This window comes from Urocitellus parryii, chromosome 2 (genome assembly GCF_045843805.1).
Source record: "Urocitellus parryii isolate mUroPar1 chromosome 2, mUroPar1.hap1, whole genome shotgun sequence".
NCBI classification, from domain to species: domain Eukaryota; kingdom Metazoa; phylum Chordata; class Mammalia; order Rodentia; family Sciuridae; genus Urocitellus; species Urocitellus parryii.
Genome location: NC_135532.1, coordinates 69,507,896 through 69,520,578, shown reverse-complemented (window position 1 = coordinate 69,520,578; position 12,683 = coordinate 69,507,896). Strand labels below are relative to the sequence as shown.

General features: G+C 36.9%; 1 non-coding gene across 1 annotated transcript; it reads right to left on the bottom strand.

Annotated features, from left to right (window-relative positions):
• Positions 1-6,284: 6,284 nt before the first annotated feature.
• Trnav-cac (transfer RNA valine (anticodon CAC)) lies at positions 6,285-6,358 on the bottom strand. Its single transcript has one exon. It is a non-coding gene; the product is annotated as a tRNA-Val (tRNA).
• Between the last annotated feature and the right edge of the window lie 6,325 nt (positions 6,359-12,683).

Genomic DNA, 12,683 nt, shown 5'->3' with positions numbered 1-12,683 from the left:
GTTTCTTAGAATGTTTTTGGATATAAAATACATAAAAAGTTCAATTCACTGTATACTGAACTTAAAATAAACATCTACTATGTACCTAGTGAGACTGGCACATAATGCAGTTAGAATTCATTGCAGGGCGGTATAGCGATACCAAACTTCAAACTATACTACAGAGCAATAGTAACTAAAACAGCATGGTACTGGTACCAAAACAGGCGGGTGGACCAATGGTACAGAATAGAGGACACAGTAACCAACCCACAAAACTACGACTATCTTATATTTGATAAAGGGGCTAAAAGCATGCAATGGAGGAAGGATAGCATCTTCAACAAATGGTGCTGGGAAAACTGGAAATCCATTTGCATCAAAATGAATCTGAATCCCTATCTCTCGCCATGCACAAAAGTTAACTCAAAATGGATCAAGGAGCTTGATATTAAATCAGAGACACGGCATCTGATAGAAGAAAAAGTAGGGTATGATCTACATACTGTGGGATCGGGCTCCAAATTCCTCAATAGGACACCCATAGCGCAAAAGTTAACAACTAGAATCAACAAATGGGACTTACTCAAACTAAAAAGTTTTTTCTCAGCAAATGAAACAATAAGAGAGATAAACAGGGAGCCTACATCCTGGGAACAAATCTTTACTCCACACACTTCAGATAGAGCCCTAATAACCAGAATATACAAAGAACTCAAAAAATTAGACAATAAGATAACAAATAACCCAATCAATAAATGGGCCAAGGACCTGAACAGACACTTCTCAGAGGAGGACATACAATCAATCAATAAGTACATGAAAAAATGCTCACCATCACTAGCAGTCAGAGAAATGCAAATCAAAACTACCCTAAGATACCATCTCACCCCAGTAAGATTGGCAGCCATTAGAAAGTCAAACAACAATAAGTGCTGGAGAGGATGCGGGGAAAAGGGCACTCTTGTTCATTGCTGGTGGGACTGCAAATTGGTGCAGCCAATTTGGAAAGCAGTATGGAGATTTCTTGGAAAGCTGGGAATGGAACCACCATTTGACCCAGCTATTCCCCTTCTCGGTCTATTCCCCAAAGACCTAATAAGAGCATGCTACAGGGACACTGCTACATCGATGTTCATAGCAGCACAATTCACGATAGCAAGATTGTGGAATCAGCCTAGATGCCCTTCAATAGATGAATGGATAAAAAAAATGTGGCATTTATACACAATGGAGTATTACTCTGCATTAAGAAATGACAAAATCATAGAATTTGGAGGGAAATGGATGGCATTAGAGCAGATTATGCTAAGTGAAGCTAGTCAATCTTTAAAAAGTAAATACCAAATGACCCCTTTGATATAAGGGGAGTAAACAAGGACAGGGTAGGGACGAAAGTTTGAGAAGAAGATTTACATTAAACAGGGATGAGAGGTGGGAGGGAAAGGGAGGGAGAAGGGAAACCGCATGGAAATGGAAGGCGATCCTCAGGGTTATACAAAATGACATATAAGAGGAAAGGAGGGGTAAGACAAGATAATACAAATCGAAGAAATGATTTACAGTAGAAGGGGTAGAGAGAGAAAAGGGGAGGGGAGGGGAGGGGAGGGGGGATAGTAGAGAATAGGACAGACAGCAGAATACATCAGACACTAGAAAGGCAATTTGTAAATCAATGGAAGTGTAACTGATGTGATACAGCAATCTGTATACGGGGTAAAATTGGGAGTTCATAACCCACTTGAATCAAACTGTGAAATATGATGTATTAAGAACTATGTAATGTTTTGAACGACCAACAATAAAAAAAAAAAGAATTCATTGCAGTCCAAGTTGGATACATTCATGTGAACGTCATCAGCATATATTTTGAAATTTATAAACCATGATATCATATACAGGATCAACATTGTTAATTCAGAAATCTGAAATGTTTTAGAATGTCCTGAACACCAAAATATTTGAGTGCCACAAGTGGAAAATTCCACACCTGATCTCATGTGATGAATTGTAGTTAAAATGCAGGCACACTACAAATAATAAATAAATAAAATTACTTTTAGATTATGTAAATAAGGTATTATGAAACATAAATGAGTTTCATATTTAGATTTGGGTCTCATCCCAACATGTCTTGCTATATATACATATTCCAAAATCCAAAAAGTCAGAAACTTGATATACTTCTGATCCCAGGGATTTTGGATAAAGGGAAAGTCAACCCTTAGTCGTGTAAGTCACTGTATCAATTAACACAAGAAATAAATGCAAAAACAAAAGAAAATAACCTGAAGATAGAGCTCTTAAAGCATGATCATGTTTAGTTTACACAGATATGGAATAATAAGTAAGAGACCACGAGATAGGCAGAATAAAGGCCTCCTAAAAGATTCCAGATCTCTCAAAACCTATGAGTGTGTTTTGGAGAGAGTTGTCTGGATCATCCAGTTTGCCAAATAGAATCAGAAGAGTACTTACAGGAGGGAAAGAAGAGGGTCAGACTCAGAGAAAGGGATGTGATGAGAGAAGCTGAGGTCAATCAGAGTGATGTGATCATTGGAAAGAAGTCACAAACCAAGGAATGCCCGCAGGGTCTGAGCTGCCAAAGGAAAGGAGACTGATTCTTCTCTAGAGGTTCCAGGAGGCTTGAAACTTTGATATTAGGTTAGTGAAATGTATTTTTGATTTTTGACCTCCAGAACTACAAGACAATAAAGCTGTGTTGTTTAAAACCACTAAAAAAAAAAAAAAGCCACACCTTCTCCATATTTCCAGGTTTACGTGAAGATATAGCCGAGGCTGAAACACACCAAGCCTTCTACAGAATTTCTGTGTAGTTCCTTGTCATCATTACAGAGGAAAAGGAAATGGGCAAACGTTAGATTCTAAATTCTCTCACCAAGTTCTCTTCTGATCTCACGAATATAAAATTAAATTTTCTCATAAATTCATAAGATGTATATATTAATCCTGAATTTTGCTCCTTTCTGGTGATTGCATGGTTACATTGAGGATAGTCCACATAAAAGCTAAATAATATTTCTTTGCATTCATAAAATAACTGGTATTATAAGGTCACACTGCAGTTACCAGAAATGGCTACTAAGGAAGAACATAAATCACACAACTATGTGAGGTGGGGAAATCACCCTGAGCTCCATGCTTCCCATTAAATAGATTGGAAAAAAACACCCTCCAGCCTGCTATTCTCTGCTCTACTCGAAGCCAAGGGAAATTAACAGAGCAGATAATAGAAGCAGCTAAGCCACAAGGACACACAGACAGAACACAGCTGCACTGCAGATGAGGACAGCAAACCCCCAAGTAGCAATTCAGGCGCAAGAATTTTGCTGAGGAACTGGGAAGCAATGGACTTCACTTGAATGAAAATCACTGTACAGCTGCTCCTTGACTCGTGACAGGGTTACGTCCTGATAAACCAACTGGAAGCTGAAAATATTATGTTGAGAATGCACTTATTACACCCAGCCTACTGAACACCATAGTTGAGTAACGCAGTACACCGAGTACCAGGTTTTTCTCTCTGCCATAGATAGCATGGATGATTGGGAGTTGTGCTTTGCTGCTGCTTCCCAGCACTACAAGAGAATATTCTTAAGGCATAGTGCTGACCCAGGAAATGATCAAAATTCAAAGTATGATTTCTATTGAATGCAAAGTGCTTTTGTACCATCATCAACTAGAAAAATCTTAGAAGTTGGATCATCCTAACTCAGGACCATCTGAAGATGCAAAGAAAGAAATCCTTTGCCCTTACTAATAAGGGGCCTGTCAGAAAACATGACCCAATTGTCACAGATGCATGAGTTTGTTCCTGGAGTGGTGTGTTTTGTTGTCATGCAAGCTAAGAGGACTCTTGCCAAAATCAGCCCTGGGAACATAGCTGCTTTTCCAGAGCTAGGGAACCAGGAGGCTCAAGGAAAAGCATCCACTGCAGTGCAAGCATAACTTAAGAATGTATGCCCTGAACTCAGCTTCCTTGGGCTGGCCACTGAGCACAGCCCAGAAAATCATATCAGCACTGAACTATCAAGGGATGCATGATGCAGAAACAGGAGGTAATTCCAGTAGGGTCTGCTTAGCTACCCTATGGAAGTGGATGGTAAGAAGAGTTTTTAAAGAAGGTTCATTGAGAGGTGAATAAATTATATTTGTCTGTGGTCCTTAAAAATCTCCAAATTTTCATAACTTCTAAAAATCAACCTATCAACTAAGCAACAATCACACATAGAGAGAGAGACACACACACAAAACTTTCCCAATCTTCAAATCAGCTCATAGATGGTATATTAGATGGACTGGGTTAGTTTTAGATATCCCCAATATGATACAGGCTGTTTCTCCTGTTGAGTTTTTCTAGAATTGCAACTTCCTATTTTGTTTTTATTAATAGTCTTTAATTTTTAAAGCAGTATTAAGTTTATAGAAAAATTAGAAAGCACAGAGGTTTTTGAGTACCAACTTTTCTCTAGACTTAAGTTTTTCTTATTATTAACATCTTGCTGAGGTGGGGTGCATTTGTTAGAATTGAAAGCCAATATTAATGCATTATTACTAATGAAAGTTCTTAGTTTATGTTGGCATTCACTCTCCATGTTGTGTAACACTGAATTTTGACAGACGCATAACATCAGACACCCACTGTTACTCCACCTATTCATTTCTCTCCACTCCCTCCCTAACCCCTGGCAACTACTGAATTTTTTTAACTATCTCTATAGTTTTGCCTCTTCTGAAATGTTATGTAGTTATAGTCAAAGTGTGTAAAACTTTCAGACTGGCTTCTTTCACTTAGTAATATGCATTTAGGGTGAAATTTGCTATTTTTTTGTTGAGCTATGAAAAGGGGGAAAGTATAGATAGCATGTTCTTGGTTTCACCAGACACTATCTCTCACACACACATGCATGCACATGTGCATGACTTTTGGATTTACACTCAACAATGTGAATATGCCAAATATAGAAAACATTGAAGTTTAGAGTAAAAAATAGGTATACTCCTGGACCAATCGTAGATATAGTAGATGGATAACCACACTGGTGACTTTCAAACTTGTCTTACCATTAAACAAGTATTTATGGAGTATGAAGGGGGATGGTGATGTAGAATGGCAAACAAATGCTAAAGTCTTTTTAACAGGTTTACTTCTTGCAGTTGTAATTGAATTGCTTCACTCAATCCTGTATTGTAGAATTGAACAGTGAATAATTTGTGCTTATATTGTTGAGAGTCAGACTTCTCACTATGCAAGAAGGGCCACACATATACAATTAAGGATGGAAAGAAAAAGCCCCAAGGGAATGGATTGGAAATAGAGATATTGACGCGGATTCACAATTTCTAAAATATGTTGGCATGTGTATATGGATATGTATGTGCACCTGTGTAAGCATATATATTTGCATTTGTAAATATATGTGTGCATATATGTATACATATGTACTTTGTGTCTGTGTATATCTCTGTGTGTGTGTGTGCCTGTGTATATGTGTCACACACAAATTTTCTAGTTCTATCCACTGAAAGGACCAAGAAGCAATGACATCTCAGTAGCCACAAGCAGACCTAAAACCCAGTTTGTCCTCTAATAACATTCCCCACTAAGAAGAACAAGGGCTCCTCTCTATGGAGACATGCTAAACTGCTAACATAGCCAAAATATTTTAAAATTATATTTGTGTAAAGATTTACAATATCAATTAGTGAAGATTCAAAGACATAATGTGGATCCAATGAATTTTATTCTAGAGAGAGATGAGTCTTAAATGTACTTCTGAAAGTAAAGAAGTGGTTTTAAAAAGTGTGGGGGGGCTTGTAACAAGGACAAGGATCAACTTAAAGAAGCCCCCATGGCAAAATCAGGGATAATTTGAGCACCAAAATGTTAAGTACAGTAATGAATTATAAGCCACTGAAAGATAAGAACTAAGGAGTGGTACCAACAATGATGATGATGAAGAAGATGGATAGATAGACAGATAGATACATACGTATGTACATACATAGGAGAGAAGGGAGATATCTTGCTTAATGTGGAGGGGTACTGGGGTAAGAAAAACATCATTTTACAACACACAGTAAAGATTGGATCAGACAAATGAGCATCAATGGATACTAAGTCAAGGGAGTAATTTTGTTGAAGACTAGAAACTTCGTGTGGACTTAAAAGTGTCTTACCACAGTTGTTAATTAGTTTCAAGTTAAAAATAATAATAAATATTATATAGGAGGAAAGTTAGGCAACACTTGTGTGTGTGTGTGTGTGTGTGTGTGTGTGTGTGTTATGGTACTGGGGATTGAACCCAGGTCCTTGTGCACGTGAGGCAAGCACTCTACCAACTGAGCTATATCCCCAGCCCTAGGCAACACTTTTACCAGGTTATTAAAACTAACATCACTGACCAGGGGCAGGTGGCCATTGTGTGCCACCAGATGGGATACCTTGGTAAGGCTACAGCATCACGTCATCTGTAGTATCTAGTTGACAATGTACTCCCTAATCATGAGAAAACAGAAAGCCAATAAAAGGATGGGGAAAGGTTCTAACCTTCACAAATATTATTGATACAAAAATTAAAGCTATGGAAATGCTCCAGAGGAAAGGAGGTTAAAAAACATGATAAACAAATGTAATAAATGATCATTGGTTGAGTTCTAAATTGGAGGAAACACTACACAACTCCTTGTCAGGGCAATTGTGTAAGGATAATAACATGGATAAAATTAGTGGATAAATGTTAAATTTACTAGAGTTGATGACTAAACTGTGAAGGTGCAAGAAAATATTTCTGTTTTTAGGAAATACACAGTGAAATATTTAGGGGGTAAAGAAAGGGCTATGACATACACAACTGAACTATGGCACCACAATGACAAATACATAGTCAAGACAGTTAATTGCAAAACTAATGGGACAAATTAATGATAGCTGAATCTGAAGAAAAAGCAGAAGAGTGTTCTTAGCATTATTTTTATTCTTGCAGTTTTTGTGTATGTATAAAATTATTGCCAAACAAAAAGTTCAAATTAAAAAAACAATACCTAATGAAATATGTGGCAACAACAAATATCTTTCAATGGATCCTTCATCTTCTATAACCTGGACAGTTCCCCCCCCCCCATATATCCTTTAAAATAATCTGTCAAGGCATCACTTTCTCTGATACTTTCCCCGATATTTTCTTCTTAAAAAGAACTATATTTTCATGTCATCTGAAATTGCCTTAGACTCTAGTAACAGAATAAAATTAGTAGTAATGCAAGACAGAAACACATTTCTACCCCCAAACCAAGGGAGAGTCATCCCAGGGTTCATTAGTGTGTCCTGGATCCTTCTATCTTTGTGCTCTGCCATCTTTTGCACCTGGCTTCTGTTCTCAGGGTCATAGGGTTCCAGAATTCTATTGTTCCAGGACCACTGCCAGAGTGTCAGCCATCACATCCACATCTTAGCCAGCAAGTGCCAATCATTTTGTCCCTCTACCAAGGGGATGTCCCTCAAATCCAACCTAAAACTTCTGCTTACATTTCACAAGCCAAAACTTAATTCCATGGTTACATCTAGCAGGAAAGTAATATGGCGTCTTGAGCTGGGTATTTGTTGCCTGGTATAAATTTCTATTATAAGGAAAAGAGGAAGAATTAATACTGGGTAAGCAATTATATGTCTCTGAATACCTCCCATTGTGGTATTTGACGTTCTATTCCATTATTATATCACACTTTATTTGTTTTGATATCAGTATCATAAATTATACAATTTGGGGACATGAAATATCTGTATTTATTTCTGAGTTCCCTTATACTGGCTCAGTACCAGTCACTCAGTAACTGTTTATGAAGTTTTATGAAATTGGGTGAATAGATAGGCACTCACCTGCATAGTACAGGTAAGTATAATGTACATTCCACACAAGTAACAAGCACTGTTTCAACTATGGAAAGACCTTAAGAACCAACTTCTCAGTGTAATTTGATTATAAAATCCAAGTTAATTTTGGAGATTATGAAATTTGCTGGCGATTGTGGTAATAATAGAATATAGAAGATATTCAACTGAAAAGTATAACAGTTATCCTTTTTTTCCTCAGCCTCAATGACTCTTCCCGTTTTCAACCCAAAATGCTTAGAATTTCCTTATTTCAACATTAAGACATTTAACAGTAAGTATATTTCTGACTTCATTTACCCAGTCAATAAGGAAATTTCAACAGGAACAGCAAAATGGAAATGGGAAGCAAAGGCCATCCCAGCTCGCAGTGATGCTTCATCTTCTCAAGCATGTATTTCATTGCAGAACCCAAATGTTCTTCAGGAAAGAGCAAAGCGATGGGCTTCTTAAATGAAAAAATTGCTGAAAAAGAATTTTCATGCACAGGAAGAAAAAGTACCGTTTCTATAGTGGAGCTTTGACTAGGTGTCAATCAGTTTGCTCTGTTCTTGAAGCAGAATGGCATAAAACAAAGAAAAGACGCATAATTTCATGGAATCTTAAGCCTCAGGAAGTTCTCCCAATAAGTAAGAGCATGCTTTCAGCCTTGAGGTTATTTACCTCCAAAACCCATGCAATTGACTGCTGTATTTTTACATGAAGAATCAGGTCTTCTTGAACATTTCCATCTGAAATTTTAGGTCCACAATCAATTAATAGTTGAAATCCTATATTGATGCCTTTAGTACTTGTGATTTCTATAAAAAAATGAAGTTGCTGGGACTGGGGATATAGCTCAATTGGTAGAGTGCTTACCTCACATGCACAAGGCCCTGGGTTCAATCCCCAGCACCCCAAAAATAAATAAAGTTGCTGGTAATGGGTTAAAAAATCTGAAATTTTTTTAAGTAAAACAAAATATTCATTATTATCTCATCTTTACTTTTATAGATCCACTTAACCAAGTTCTATATAAATGAATTGCCAAAATTTTGAAGTGCTCAGATTGCTGTATGTTTGTCTTATTACAATAAGCAACACTGAGATACAAAGCAATAATTTGGATATTATTTTTCTTTCTGATGGAAAAAATTCAAGCCTTTCCCTACAATGATCAGAAATCGGCGGTATGGACACTCAGCACAGCTGCCAGGCATATTGGAGAAAATATTACCCCAAAATAAAAAATGGAACTGAAGAATAAGTAAAACAAAAGTCATGCCAAGAAAGATCAACATATAGGCTCCTTTGAAGATTACTGCCAAGTGTCTTTAAAACAGTGCCAAAGATAGTGTCTCATCCAGGTTCACTTTGTCTCTACCTTGCCTGTTTTACTTCTAAATACTTGGGACTCATTTGCAGCCCAATTCTACCTTGAGTTTTAAAACGATAAAACTGATGGACTGAAATCAGAGTGAGACTGACTTATTGTGTCCTTGATTATTATCTGATGAATAGGCCAAGAGGTGGCCTATGAGGTGTCCAGCCATGTATTGGAGGCCGTAGATGATTGTGCATCCATATGGTTCCTTGCGGGATTATCGAGTACCTTCCGCTCTGAGGACAAAAGCATCCCTTACTGGTAACCACACCTAGATTTTCAGATTAATAGATCTTTCACCTTGGGAAGTCGCCCAGCCCAAAATGTGAGATCATCGAGCCCTGGAAAAGCCATCAAACTATTGTTCGGTTATATATACTCTGCCTCTTGCCAAAAAAAAAAAAAAAAAAAATTTAAGTGGTTCTGAATCACAGTTCCAGAGCACCAGCCCATAGTGACCACAAAACATATTCAGTCTCATTCAGAGTGTGAATAATGTAATAATTCTCCTTCTGGGAATAACTCCTGCTGTGGTAGCAAGCCCTGCTCATTGTTCTCTTTTTTAAGACAAGGAAAAGACAGATGTCCCCCAAATAGCCAGAAATCTAATGAGGATGCTATCTCCAGGACAAAACAGAGTGCTTAATACCTGAAATTGAAGCACTAGTCCATTTCCCCCTTTTAAAAATCACTGTTATGGAATAATAAAGTGGATACTTAATTGCATTCAGCCATTTACCTGTAAAAGTTGTTCCAATGTGAGCTTAATGCCTGCACAGACCTATGCTTTAGAGTATTAAATTCAGAAAAAGGAAACAATAACCAAACTAACAAAACAGAGACGGACATAAGATACTGAGACAAATACAATCATCATGTACTTGGTTCCTGGAAATCGGAATATTCTCAGGACGAGATGTTCAGTGGTGCTGGTGGGTTAGAGAGACTTTTTGTCCTCAAAGGGGCAGTAGTATCCAAGTTCTGAAAAGGACAATAAGACAGAATCTTTCCAATTTCCCTCTAGTGAACCAATTCATTGAGTTGGGTATGTCCCCACATAAAACATCCATGCATTTTTCACTTCAGAGCACTAGAGGGAAACAAAGTAGGAAAAATAATGAAGACTAGCATATTAAAACATTAAAAGAACACTATTCTCTTCACTTTAATGCATTTTTTATGTTACTTTGTTGAGGGGAAAGCATTTAAATGAGAGAGTGGTTTCAACAGATGCAAGTTTGGATTTGATTTTGCAATACTTCAAACCCACTCCTCAGGAACAAATGCACAACTGAACCTCAGAAGATCCATTATCTTTGGTAGATTCAGGGGGAAAAAAAAAGATGGTGAAGAAGTTAAGTCCAAGAGTGAGTAGGGTTTAGACACGATCTGCTTGTGGAAGGCTTATTTATATTCTCTTAGGAAATTACTGTCCCAATTGCACGTGGGGGGAGCACGTTTCAGTGCTACCAAGATCAGGAGGCAGCAACCGATGTCTGACTTCAGCTTCCTTTCGGAGTGCGCCAGCAGCAAAGTCACTGCTTTCAGAAATGGAAAAAGAGAGTATTAGAATTCACACTTCACTGCCATTCCCCCATCAAGAAAATGTGTTCTGGGAATTTTGTTACTGATAATAACAGTGTTACCAAGTTCTCTTGAGAGTTCCCAGTCTTTATCCCAGCTGCCCGCCAGCTGCTATCCAGTTTCCCTTCTTGAAAAAATCGGAAAATTAAAAAAAAAAAAAAATTGAGCAAAATTTCAAGTGAAGGAAGTCTCTTCTCCTAGCTGGTACCCTAGTGATTTTTCTTAATCATGTTTTTTATACCTAACAATTTTAGGATTTTTTTATATCAAGATGATAATGGTAATATTTGAACTTGAACCTGTAATTGGCTTCATACAATCTTCAAACTAAGGGGTTGTTCTTGCTGAAAGGAAAAAACTCCACTGGATTCTGGTAAATTTATTCAAAATATTTGGTAAGGTAAAACCTGATTTTAAAATGTATGCATGAAATATGTGTGTGTGTCATATTTTTCAAGAGTCAGCCATTGTTAGCAGTCATCAAGAATATAAACAATAATAAATGCTAGAGAGGATGTTGGAAAAAGGGGACATTTTGCACTGTTGGTGGGATCATAAACTAGTGCAACCACTATGGAAATCAGTATGGCATGTTCCTCAAAAGACTAGACATAGAACTACCATATGACCCAACTGAACCACTCCTCCATGTTTATCCTAAAGAATTAAAGTCATCATACTTTCATGATGCATGCATACCCATGTTTACAGCAGCACAATTCACAACAGCCAAACTATGGAGCCAGCCTAGGTGCCATCAGTGAATGAATGGATAACAAAAATATGGTATATACACACAATGAAGTTTCATTCAGCCATAAATAAATGAAATTATGTCATTTGCAGGAAAATGGATGGAATTGAGACCATTATGTTAAGCAAAATAAGTCCAACTCAGAAGATCAGTGACTGTATGTTTTCTTTCAGATTTGAAGCTAGAGAAGAAAAAGGAAAAGAAAGGTAGGGGTGAATCTCATGAAAATCAAAGGGAGATCAGTAGAGGAAAGGGACCAGGGTAGGAGGTGGGGAGAGAGGAGATTATATTGTATGTATGTATGGACATGTAACAACAAACCCCATCACTATGTACAACTATAATCACCAACAAAAAAAAATGGTGAGAAAAAAAGAGTCAGCTATTGTTAGAGTGGGAAAAACAAAGTGATCAATGCTTATTTTATTTATTTGAATTATCTTTGTAATACCAAAATTTTTGTATCTTTAGTGCTGTTATGAATCTCGTACCTATTTGCAATAATGAAGTATAAACTTAGTTCTTAGTCCTTTTTAATCTGGGAATTTAGAAATTCAGTGTTGTTTGGTACCTTTAGACTTCTCCATACAGTAATAGACTGAAAATATAGTATTGAGTTATAGTAATGACTGAAAATGCCATATCATACCTTTTATTTCACTTGTCATCAGATTTCATATTTGATACTCAACTAAAAGTTATAGAATGGAGCAAGCCATGTCCTACAAATATTTGTCTTAAACATAAAAAGAAAGAAAATGTTGTGATAAGATATTGTGAATACATTTACAGTATGATAGTTGTTATAGAATATCAACTCTATGGGTCTAACTTCTTCCTCCCAAGCACAACCATAGAGGGCCCTCAATCTTAGCTGAATAAATGTAAGATTTGAACAATATAAAATGAAATATTTGTTCTTGTTTTTAAAATGGAAATTGCTACTAATAACTAAGTAAAATCAACAGGAGAGTTCAAATCACATTAATCCTGAATATTCTGATTCATTTACAGGCTAGTCTGAGCTAATCACCTGGGATACCCTAGAAAATGAACTGATCACAAAAATGCTCATATCTTACCCTAAAAAC